Source organism: Pieris rapae, chromosome 16 (genome assembly GCF_905147795.1).
Source record: "Pieris rapae chromosome 16, ilPieRapa1.1, whole genome shotgun sequence".
NCBI lineage: Eukaryota > Metazoa > Arthropoda > Insecta > Lepidoptera > Pieridae > Pieris > Pieris rapae.
In genome coordinates this window covers 1,930,684-1,943,421 of record NC_059524.1, presented here as the reverse complement: position 1 = coordinate 1,943,421, position 12,738 = coordinate 1,930,684, and the positions used below count along the sequence as shown (strand labels likewise).

The window sequence follows — 12,738 nt, the reverse complement described above, 5'->3', positions numbered from 1 at the left end:
GATACAATACAATAATGTTAAATTACTTAACTGAAACAAGAGAATATAAAAGGAATCACAATTAATATCATAATATACGATTCAAGACAGAAAGTAAAAATCACTTGTTTGAAGAGGATATGATAGGAACGTAGAAGTTTACAAACAAACAAACGAAATTTAAAGTTGTTTTAGTAAGAATAATACGATTCGTGTCAAGTCATTATATTTTTAAACGGTTTTATTCATCAAGGTTTTAATACACAAAATTATTAACAAATTGATTCATATAAATCTATTCTTTACAGAGAAATCAGATATAAAATATTAATTTAGAAATATTCATAAATTATATTTAATACGACCAAGAACTAATAATGGAAAACTAAGTATTATGTATCAAGGCGCACAAATAATTAATACATTTTCATCCAGTTTAAAAGAAAAAGCTTTTAAAAGTAAATATCATTGACAACATACCTATAAAATGGCAGTATTAAAATACATACATATATCAATGTATGTTATACTAACATATTTATTAATGTTTTTACAATACATCATAAAGGCCTTTCTAGCATTTATTTATAGCCACAAAATGCATGTTGTAACATTAATGCGAGCTACCTGCACTTTTGTAAATAATAATGTACATATTGTTAGAAACTAATATTTTTATTTTACATAGCTTCAAATAATTTCATAACACATGTACATAACTAACCAACTCCAAATTTTCTCGCTAAGTGAATGTAATTATTTGAGTAATAAAGTATCTTTGAACCGAGCGGCTCAACTGTAACATACAGTATGTACTTAAGAGTTTGAGAAGGCTATATATACTAGATACAAAAGTTCAAATGAAACTTTGTATAAAAGACGCCCTGAAGCGCCTGAAACATTATAAAAGCCAAAAAAGTTCCTGTCTAGGTCATAATGGGGTTCAAACAATGCCTGAGTGTCTAGATCATTTTAACACGCCCTCCAGACAGCTTCAAAACGCTGGTTGGCAAATTTTAAAGCGTGAAGCTAGTTTGAGTAAATCAAAGGCTTTATAAAAAACTTTTTATGAGCCGAAACTAGATAGAAACGTCTATCGAGTCGACACGGCCAATCAGAGGCAATATCGGGGGAAGCACCCTAGGTTGCCTTATGTGTACAAATCGTACCCTAATTTTATTATTTTTTATTATCCGTCCCGATATCGCCACTGATTTTAGAACGGTGTACGTAGCTTTAAGAATTCTGTATCACAAGCAACTTTTATTTGTTGTTTAATTTTTCTCACTCCTGTTTTGAAAACGATGTCTTGCCGATTACACTGTTGTAATTTTATTTCCTAAATCCTAATAAAAGATGATAAAAATTTATCTAAGATATAAATCTTAAAATAAGAGAAATTTTATTTTATTTGTACCCATTACAAATAAAAATCATGATAATATAGGATAGATAGGTACATAATATATTAAGGCCGGCAAGGAAGTTGCGTGCCCTCCGGCAGTGTCAGTATTCATAGCCGGGGTTATCACTTATCATCATGTAAGCTCCTGCTGTTCCTCCTGCTGTATAAAAAAAGTGCGTGTGTACAAAGTACACATGTCAGAAGTGACATTTCTTTGTAAATTAATTATTACTAAGCTAAAAGCCCCAATAGATGATCATGGACCAGTATATGATCACTCTATGTATTTCTATATTCACACTGTTTACACTCTGTATACGTGCTAGTGATAATAAAAATAAATAAATAAACAATCTGGGTTTACTACACCAGACGTTATGCGACAGAATTGTCATCTAAAGTTCTAATATTTAAATTAAACTCACTCCCTCTCTCGATCTTTCTCACAGATAGCATCTACTAGATAGACTAGATACCTACTCTCGCTCCATGGAGATTTTTCTCACTCTCTCTCAGTCGGTCTCAAACGCTCTCACCCTTCGACAAAAACGCTGCACATCTTCGTGACGCTAATATTATTATTATTGCGTATCATACGTAAAAATTTTACCCTCATGCGCAATGAAGTTTCACTTCAAAAATATTAAGTATTTAGCCCTCTTAAAAACTGAAGAATATATTATATATGTATTTGTGTTGTTGTATCTTAACAAGATTTTTTATTGCAAAAAGAAAGATTGCATAACCAAAAACATCAAAATTAGCAGTCATTAGATTGGCTGCAATTAAAATTCCCTATCTAAGGTGACACGACTCGACTAACAAATATATGACGTTTTCTTCGAGGAAAAACATTGAAAAACAATCAATTATGTCTATTAATACAATATAAGGTCATTCATAGTAGTTATGCAAATATATAGTGTTCTTAATCTGGGAACGGAAATTTTGCAGTTTGACTTATTTGTGTTTTTTTGTGATCTTTTATCTGTACCAAGGTTGTACTATGGTACAGGGAGGTACATAACACAGGTAACATTCCCGTTCAAGTGGATTCGGTGGGTAAAAGCAGATAACTGGAATACCACAGGAAGAGTTATCTAATACAAAAGCATCTCCCTATAAATATTAAGCACAGCACTTCTCGCCTGAAACAAAGAGATGAGAAAGATATATAAGTATGGTGCAATTATAACGCTGCTTGAAGCATTATTATTTATTTATTTTATATTATATATATTATATATTTATTTTATATTACATTTTGGCTTGTGGGTGTCACATGAACAAAAAAAATTATCGAAAGAAAGCTGCTATTCTAAACTGATGTAGAACCTAAGAACTTATTAAAAATGATTGTAGGTATTTTGTTTAACGAGAACTTGTATTTGACCATGTTATTTATTTGTGCAAGTACTAGTATGCTTGAATAAACAAAATATAAAAAAACTATTGTTTTTTTCAAGGATACTTTAGGGTTAAAGTAAACGTTACAATAGTAGGTATATTATAATGAGATGTTATCCGGAGTGCTTCTGACCTTTTCTATATTTCTCTATTCTGACGCAATATTTATTTACGTTTGCAATTTGCATAGTGTATTATTCTTGGCTATTAAGATAAAGATAGGTTAGTGACAAACGTAGCGACGCAATAGTGCATCGACAAATAAACATTATTGAATAACATTGTCGTTTACCTTAAATTGTTTTAAAATGATGTAGAGTGTCGTATAACGATTACGATTATTATCCTAACAATTAAAAATATATAAAAGTGCCAACATCACGCGGTGTTCCCAGGCGGTCACCCATCCAAGTACTGACCGCGCCCGACGTTGCTTAACTTCGGTGATCGGACGAGAACCGGTGTATTCAACGTGGTATGGACGTTGGCGACTTAAACTTTGAAATTTATAAATAGCTTCTACTTTTTTTTATCAGCAATTTTCATTTTCGACGCATTTATAATACCTTACATACAAATGAAGGTCGTTTACGTCCATACCACGTCATCGTGCGATCACCAAAGTTAAGCAACGTAGGGCGCAGTCAGTAGGTACATAATTGGCTGGGTGGCCTGGGAACGCTGTGTAATGTTATCTTTTTGTTTTTAATTGTATATAAATAAATATTTGTATTACTTAACAATCATTACACAACAAATTTGTTTTTAAATTTTACATAACCACCATTTTTAGAATTCCTATGCAGAACGTATATAAAATTAGCCCTAACATATTACCAATATTGGTTGGATTTCTATTCAGACTAAATTGGAGCCGTAATATAGTGCTGTTTAAACCTTGGTTCTAAATTAAACCTGGTCTTCCTTGACCTGTTAACCGAGTGATGGGCATTACGCACTGGTATTTAACTGAAGCCATAAACTTCAATCCCGACCGTTCTAGCCACGAGTTATGTCTCACGTGAATTTAAAATAAGAATATGTTATTTTTTTTTGTATCGACACTTGACATTGAACAAGCTTTTACACTACGCCTTCTGTTTGACATATCTCTATCTAATCTGTGAAAGCTTTTTAATTTTCCAATATTGCGGAGTTTTAAGACACAAAGTTTAAACTTTACCACTTTGGAATATTTTAAACATGTGTTTGATTTCAGAATTTATATATTTTGTCGTTTCAACTTAAAAAAACTCTGTTATATGACTGTCTTATGTGACTAGTCAATCTCATGGGACTAAAATGTATTTATAGCGTAGTCTTAACGTATGACACTTTCTCTGATGGCGCGTAAACCATTAAGACATAGACAGACATAACATTTAGTACTAACAAAACACACACAGAAAAAAATAAAAAAATAATAATAAAAAAGAATGATATATAATTTTTTTTAAGGACAAGGTACGTTTCAAGTGTGTAATATGTGTGTGCGCAGTAAAGATCATTCTGCCTCAGCAGCTAGTTTGCGCCTCAGTCGCATAAAAAGAATGAGTATGTAATAATACTATGGTTAGAAGAAAAAAAAATAGTAAAATTTTGCAGTGTCAGTAATGAAGTCTGGTGGAAAAGTAAAGTAAATAAAATAAAATGAAAAATAATAATAATGGTTTATTTATTTATTTATTTATTTATTGGGAAACCAAACAGATACATCCTTATAATAAAAACAAAGTCAAAAATAAAACACAATACAAACACATTGGATGCATCCACAACAGGTTACACTTATACAACCATAAAAATAATACATGACAACAACACACATAATTAGACAGAGACTTAAGAGACTGACATTAAGAGCTGCTTTATTTTATTCTTAAACAAAGCAGTAGTGGAGTGCGAAAAAGGGTCAATGTTTTTAATTGAATCTAGAGAAGAACACATCCTGTGAAGAGGCTCGCGGAACCCAATGTTGGTTCTGGGAGTCTGAAAATTAAAAGTTCTATGTAAGCGTAGAGACCTGGCAGGAACATTAAATGGTATGAGTTCAAGGAGATCTGAACAACTTATTTCATTTACGCATATTTTTCTCACTGTGACACAATCTATTAGATTACGCCTAGTACTCAGAGAAGGTAGTTTATATTTTTTTTAAAAGTTCCTTGTAATTAGCCCTACTACTATTCATCCGATAATTTAAAATGCGTAAAAATTTCTTTTGTACAGCCTCCAGTTGTGCGACATATATAGCGTAATGCGGATTCCAGATGGGACAGGCGTACTCCAACTGGGATTGCACGAGCGTCTTATAAAGGTGGATGTATGTGGTTTTGTCTTTGAAGGGTCTGGTGACTCGTGTTATGAAACCTAACATGCGGTAGGCTTTATTAATAATTAAGCCTATGTGCTTATCTAGGGTTAATTTGGAGTCAAAAAGGACACCAAGATCCCTTACAGACCGCACACGTTCGAGGGCATGGTATCCAAGTGTGAAGTTGGCGGTGATTGTGTTATGTGTTTTTCTTGTAAACACGATATGCTGACACTTACTATATTTCAAGAATAATTTGTTTATTTGGCAGTAGTCATCAAGCCTATCGAGATCCTCCTGGATAAGTTTCACGTCAGAAAGTGTAACTACCTTTCTGTATAACTTTAAATCGTCTGCGTAGAGCAAGTAATTGCAGTGTAAGAAACATTTGGATATGTCATTAATATATAAGGAAAAGAGCAACGGCCCAAGAATGGAGCCCTGGGGGACGCCGGATGTCACTACTATTTGAGAAGAAGTAAACCCATTTATAACCACCGATTGAACACGATTATGTAGATATGCTGTAAACCATCTTAAAAGATTGCCCTTAATACCATTAAAAGACAGCTTTTGTAAAAGCATCATATGGTCAACTTTATCAAATGCCTTCTGAAAGTCTGTGTAGATTGTGTCTATCTGGTGGTTATTATCTAAACCGTTAAAAATATAATTACTGAAAACAAGGAGGTTTGAGAGAGTAGATTTACCAGCTGCGAATCCGTGCTGTTGGTCTATAATAACATGCCTTAGACTGGAATAAATGCGTTGGTGAACTAATCTTTCCACTTTAGGGAGGAACTTTAGGGATTGCAGAGAGTATTGAAATCGGTCGGTAATTTTCGACATCGCTCCTTTCACCACCCTTAAAGATAGGCGTTATGTAAGATAATTTCCAGCAGTCAGGGAATGTGCCACTGGACATACACTTATTGAAAATAATCTGTAAGGGGGCACATAATGACCGATATGTACGCTTAAGAAAAACTGGTCTAATTTGATCTGGACCAGGACCTTTATTTGGATCAAGCAAAAATAATTCTTTGCTGATTTCATCTTTGTCGAAAAATAAGTTATTCAAGGTTAAGGTTGAGAAAAAAAGTGCGTTACTACGTAGTTTGACTAACTAATTGTCTTGTTCATATTAATACAAATCTAAAACTTTAGATTTTCGAGACTTAAAAATAGTTAAGATAGTTTTTCACTTTTCACTCACTCAATCGGTCTCAATAGCTCTCTGCCTGTTCTTTGACAAAACGCTGCACAAGACAATTAATCTAAAACTTTATATTTTAATTCAGTTAAAGGTTTATCATCATCTGATTCCGAGATAAAACTGTATACGATATTGTAAATAGATTTCTTGTTCCACTCAATTAATACATATATACTTTGTATTCGCTAAAGTAGTGGAATTACTGTTTTTGGATTCTTCAATCGTATCATTTAATGGATAATAGATTTTGGGAACATACAAAAAACAGATGCCACGCTGGCAAAAACAACTCAACTTGCCTTTTATGTAAAACACCTCTGTTACCATGAATTACTATTCTGTTATCATTACGTTATAAATTACGTGATAAAGCAATAAAAACTCCGTTTTTCTTTTGAAAATATATTAATTAATGTGTCCTTTAACTTAAAACGCTAAAACAAAGACAAACAAACAAATTTTGCTTGGGGATGACATTTACTGCTACATTACATTACATTTTATACGACAGCTAGTATTCAAGAAAACCTTAGTTGACAAAATTTTAGTTCAAGTGTGTCAAAGATGAAGGCCTTGGAATGTCATTGTGGTTTGTTATTAACTACCATATTATTGCCACCATACGTTGTTTAGGTGTAGTAAATATGCAGGATAAATATAATTTTTTTTGCATACCAAGAATATATGATAAAAACGTATGTAAAGTTTCACGAATCGTAAAAATAATTGGCAATTTAATAATTCATTGAAAATATTTTACAAACAGATTATCTTAATTACTTTGTATTGCGTAGTTGGCGAAAAGTTTTTGAAAACATACTTCTACAACATTCTACGATTCTAATTTATTAAAAATACTTGACTAGTGACTATTTTTAACGGGTTATTCAAATGAAGCTAATCTAATCAAGTCTTTTGTTTGCCATACGTTCTAAAAAGTGTACTACTTAATAGCAGAACATATCAATATTATTATAAAGAAATGTGCTATTAATGATTCTTGAAGTGAAACATTCTAATTAAATTTGTATCCTAAATTTAGTTGTGTTAGTTTTTCCTACTTTTAAACTATTATTCTTCTGTAAAAACTCCTGTGTAGGTGAAAGCCTCCTCCAAAGATAGCTAGTCCTCTCTTGATTGGGCTACTTGGATCCAGTTGGGACCAGCTGTTTTTTTATTTCGTCTTCCCAGCTAGCCACAGGCCACCTCTCTTTAATTTTCCCTGTGGACCCGCCCATATGGTTACCGTTTTCGTCCATCTCTTGTCACGTATCCGCGCCACTTGTCCGGCCCACCTCCATTTTAGTGACTGAGCGTGTTCTACTCCATCTCTTGCCTTGGTTATATAACCATATAACCAAGGCAAGTATACTAACTTTGGCGTGCCTTATTTTTTGTATCTTTCTAATATTTAGCATACCACGTTCTATATCTCGCTGACATGTAATTATTTCATCTTTTGTTTTTTTGTTAAATTTCTATGTTTGGCAAGCATACGTAAGGCACGGTATTAGGCACGATACTACACAATAATATAATATGTAACTATTATATAAAATTCGATATTTTAATTATGTAAGACAAATACAGAATATCCGAAGTTTAGATTGTACCATCATATTTTTGTACACAAAATAATAAATAATAATTATTGAAATAATCAATTAATTACACTTTGTTGCTCGATAATACGGTCAGTAGGGCAACAAATCATTTCTACTAGCGATCTCTATATCAACATTGTCCAGAATATGTAACAATGTTAAGTATATACGAAGCTGATTTCCTCGCATATAATTATTATTATTTACTAATAGTTTTTGCCTTTTAGCCCATTATGATGCGCAAACAACGTTTATAATAACCTCTTAAAACTCTCGAGGCATATCTATTTTATGAATATAAATGAACCATGATAGCAGAAAAGCGAAAAATTCACATAATTCAAAACTTGTTTGCGTAAGTAATTCATATATTCAGCTGCGCAATTATGGGCAAATTAACGATTTCCGGCACGCCTTCATTACAAAGACAATTTATTTATATATTAAATTTAAAAGGCGTCCTATTTACGGTAGCTACATCATAATATGTTTTTATTAATAATTCTGCGTCGTTTGTAGTCGTCATAGCAATTTTTTTCAATCAAGTCGGATATCGAATCTTGGAAATATCGATTGTAACTAAACTGTATACAGTTTTTTTAATTTTTTGTGTATTGCATACACCAGTATTGGTTTAGTGGCGTGCGATTCTCGTCCCTGAGGTCGTAGGTTCGAACCCCGTTTATGCAGCAATAGACTTTCTTTTTATGTGCGCAAATGTTCGAACGGCTGGAAGATTGACTAATCATCATGAAGCAGATACAGAAATCTGAGGCCAGAAAAAAGTCATTGAAGAGTTTGCATTTTATCCGGATGGAGGAGATCGATCGACTGTCACGGTCTGATCTCAGATTGTTTACAATCTGAGGTTGTAGATTAATTATTGGGTTCGGGCTCTAAGAGGCAAAGATCGTGGACACAGCGCGGGACACAAGTCACAAACGTCAACTTATTTACCAATCACGCGATCGACACTGACTAAAAAAACTTACTACTACTTAAAAATCGCTTCTGCGCAGGCAAGGACATTTGTTCAAGATGTTTGACGGTATTTATAATAATGAAATCTTTTAAGTCTTCGTAGCGATTACGGAAACTAAACAAATCTTTTCTAATGGATTTTTGGAACTACGCAAAACGCGGATTTATTTTCACGCGTCAAACATTAGCTACAAATTTCGATTTCGAGGACGGGCGTGAAAATATATTGCCTCGCAAAATATTGGCACAAAAAATAATTGTAATTCCGCGTTTATTCTCGGTATTTAGAGTTATTAGAGTCTTCTCGTCGACGACTGTCATCGGGAACAATTCGTTTTCGTAAATTTTTTTTCGTTTAAATACTTTTGTAATTTTAGTGGATACTTTGTTAACGAGGAGTGTTGGCCTGATGGCTTTAGCGCGCGACTCTCATCCCTCAGGTCAAGGTTCGAGCCCGCTGTACAATGATAGACTTTCTGTCTATGTGGGCATTTAACATTAACGGTAAAGAAAAAACATCGTAATTAAACCATGCCATAGACCCAAAGTTGACGGCGTTTGTCACGCACAGGCTGATGATCTAATTGTCTAGTTAGATTGACAACGGGTCATAAAACCTACACAAATTTGAGGTCTAGACCTAATAAGGTTGTGGCACCCGTAGTTTATTTAATTTTAGTAGATTTTGTAATTGCTGGTTACCCGTGCGCTTAGCTAACCTAAAACAAAATGAATTAGGTATTTTTAATAGGTTTTTGATGATTACATAGACAACTTTCATCTTTAATAAAATTATATACGTGCAGTGTTTTGTCACGAAAATACAACGGCAATGTAACGACAATGTTCTGTTACCACAAACGTAAGTCATTGTAATATCGGCCTAATTAATCATTATTCATTGACGAATTAATTGCATAATGATTTCTAGTTGGAGGGAAAATCTGACATCGTTGTGTCAGCTTGACAATATGTTCTATGCTCTATGGTCTGCGCTTCCCAAGATTAAGTCTTCTTCTATGTTCTCTACAATTGTAATAGCATCTATACTGTTGCATATGACGATGTATTTTACAATGTATAAATTTATGTTATATTGCATCAGTTTGTTATGACGGTTATGGTAAACTCCATTGGTGACTCAGTAAGTGACACAAAGATATAGGGCACAATTGATTTATGTATATATGAAAGTTTACCACATCACATACAATGTTAAATGTAGAAGTATATGTTAGAAGCTATCATTTTTAAAATACATGACAATTACGGTAAACATAAATGTTGCAAAATATAACAGTAGATTTGGTATCAGATAGGCACCTAACAATGCTTTTTTAAAGTATCTAGTATTTATTTTGTTTTATTCGCGAAGATTTCGAAGATTGCCTTAAATCCTAGTTTGGTTTTTGGTAGACAAAACTTGGTGAAAAAAAAAAATTAAATACAAGGGATATGTATAGGTATGTATATTCTTCTATCTTTCTGAATAGGTACAAAACAAAAAAAATACATAGAATCAAATATTACCTTTGAATTTGCTTTTGTCATAAAACTGGTTGAAAATTGTTGTTTGCTTACAAAGATGATGAAACCTAACGTAACCCTTATATAGTATAGTCAACATTTTATGCTGTGAGGCACATTATAAATATTAACATATATTCCAATTAAGGGTTTTATATGTATTTGTCTTGATGGAAAATAAATATCTGTCGTACAAGAGATATTTGTACGCAATTCCATTTTTTCTAAAGCTCTTTTGAAGAATTAATTAAATTGTGATGGTTACATCGTTTCCAAAACTAAAGTTTCTTAATCTATAAAATATTTTATCATATTACTGAGGAAGTTTATCGTATAGTTGCTTATTTATTTAAATAATCACACCTTTATCACGAAGGGAAAGGCAGATACGACGGATTTCCTGCTGCGATCCTGACATACCTCTCTTGCTTCATCCACTTAATCATGACATTCACCGAGCAGTTTCTTGAAGTATTTGTACTTTTGCTCTGGCCCTTTTCGAGCACTTCCTGGATTTGGTACAAGTATGTACGACAAGACCCGATGTTTTTTAAGTCGTAAACAAGGCCAGAGGTTAGTACGAATTTCCAGTTTCCCAACCTTTTCGGTGCCAATACCATCTTACTTAAGAAACTTAAGTGATATTCATTAATGAGGAGAAGAAATCACAAGGAAAACTTTACTCTCACACTAACAACTAAACTTTAAACTCTAAAAAACTTTAATAAAGATCTTTCATATTATTACTTTTTTATTTTAATTTAGTGAAATCCTTGCGCATGCTATCTGTACAGAGGTTTTATATTATCCAATTTGCTTAATACAAATATTTCAATCACGAAAGAAAATACCTTCATTTCTCGATATACAAGAGCCGACATATAAATTCTCGCCAGTGGCCTCAATTACGCGGAAATAGGTCGCGAGTGTCAAAGATTCATTTGTCTTCAGGAATTCCTGCAACATTTTCGTTTTGGACATTGTAGGTAATAAACATTTTCGATTAAAGGAAGCAGATAACGACAAAATACGTACCGTTTACTACCGGATTCGCTGTTTATTTAAATTATATGTTGACAAACAAAACAGTAATAAAATACGAATCATTATTAATTACAAAAACAGTTTTTTTATACGTATAAGGATTTTCTTAGCGATAACATTTTTTAAAATTCTTCTCTGCAATGAAGTCAATACGTGATTGTCGTCCTGTGTCCTTTTGTTTTTTGTTGCTTAGTTGTTTTATCTATGGTTAACATTTCCCTCCATTTTTAGTCCAATTTTTATTTTTTATCAATTTGCTTATACCTCTTCCCTAACACAGAAGAGACTTTACTATAGACATGTATTTACTTTCATTTTCTGGGCATATATATATATATATATATATATTTCATCGGATGCTTAACCACCCGGTGTCGCAGAATGCAAAAGTATTAAATTTTTATTGATTTCCTGAAGTTGCTGAACTATCCGTTCGCATAGATCCTCCAGAGTGTTCAAGGTGTGTCATTATTAAGGCTATGAAGCTTTTGTCAGAGCTACGTTTTTTTTTCTGCTCTAGTACGTACCTGGATGCCCTATACGCCGGATAATCCAGCAACATAATACGCAGTTTTTAGTTCAATTAATAAACTTTAAAATTTAAGAAGACATTTTGATATGTAAATTCTTTTAAACACAGACTGTAGTTACCAGGCGATAGAATCTTCAAACAAAAATGTTGAATGGTGACCTAAGAATTAAGAATGAACGATTCAAAATGGTGTGCGCACATTTTTGACACAGTAACACATGCACGCAGCACGACCCAATTTCAAACATTGTCTAAACGCACACGGCGCCTAGCCAATTCTATTTCGAATTTTATATACGTGATAGAGATCGCGTGTTCCCTCGTTTTTTGCAATGTTTATGTCTGCTATTTGCACGTTTTACTGTAGTTTTTTAATCCGTTCTCAAATCCGCACCAGTTTGAAAATTTGGTGACAGAAAGTGGAACTAAATTTAAATAAAAAATCAACAGGCTAGGCATGTAATGAAACGTGTTCGATCCAAAGTCATTTGCTAGCTGTTGGGTCTACTGTCGGATCACGATATCGTCCAATGAGCTTGGAGCTATAACGAAGACAAATGTAGCGACTAGCCTCTTAACTCTTTAACTAGCAGCTTGAAAGATATTGAGCCAGTTGACCAAAAACATAACTTTGAAAATTCAATAAAAGTATTGGAAAATTGAGCCGTTTTTCATTTTCTAAACATTTTCAGTGTTAATTACCTAGGTATAGTGTCGGCAAACCACTTT

At 33.0% G+C, this 12,738-nt stretch overlaps 1 non-coding gene across 1 annotated transcript; it reads right to left on the bottom strand.

The window, feature by feature from the left end:
- Positions 1 to 3,161: 3,161 nt before the first annotated feature.
- On the bottom strand, positions 3,162 to 3,280 carry LOC123689894. Its single transcript, XR_006750761.1, has one exon. It is a non-coding gene; the product is annotated as a 5S ribosomal RNA (ribosomal RNA).
- Positions 3,281 to 12,738: the final 9,458 nt, after the last annotated feature.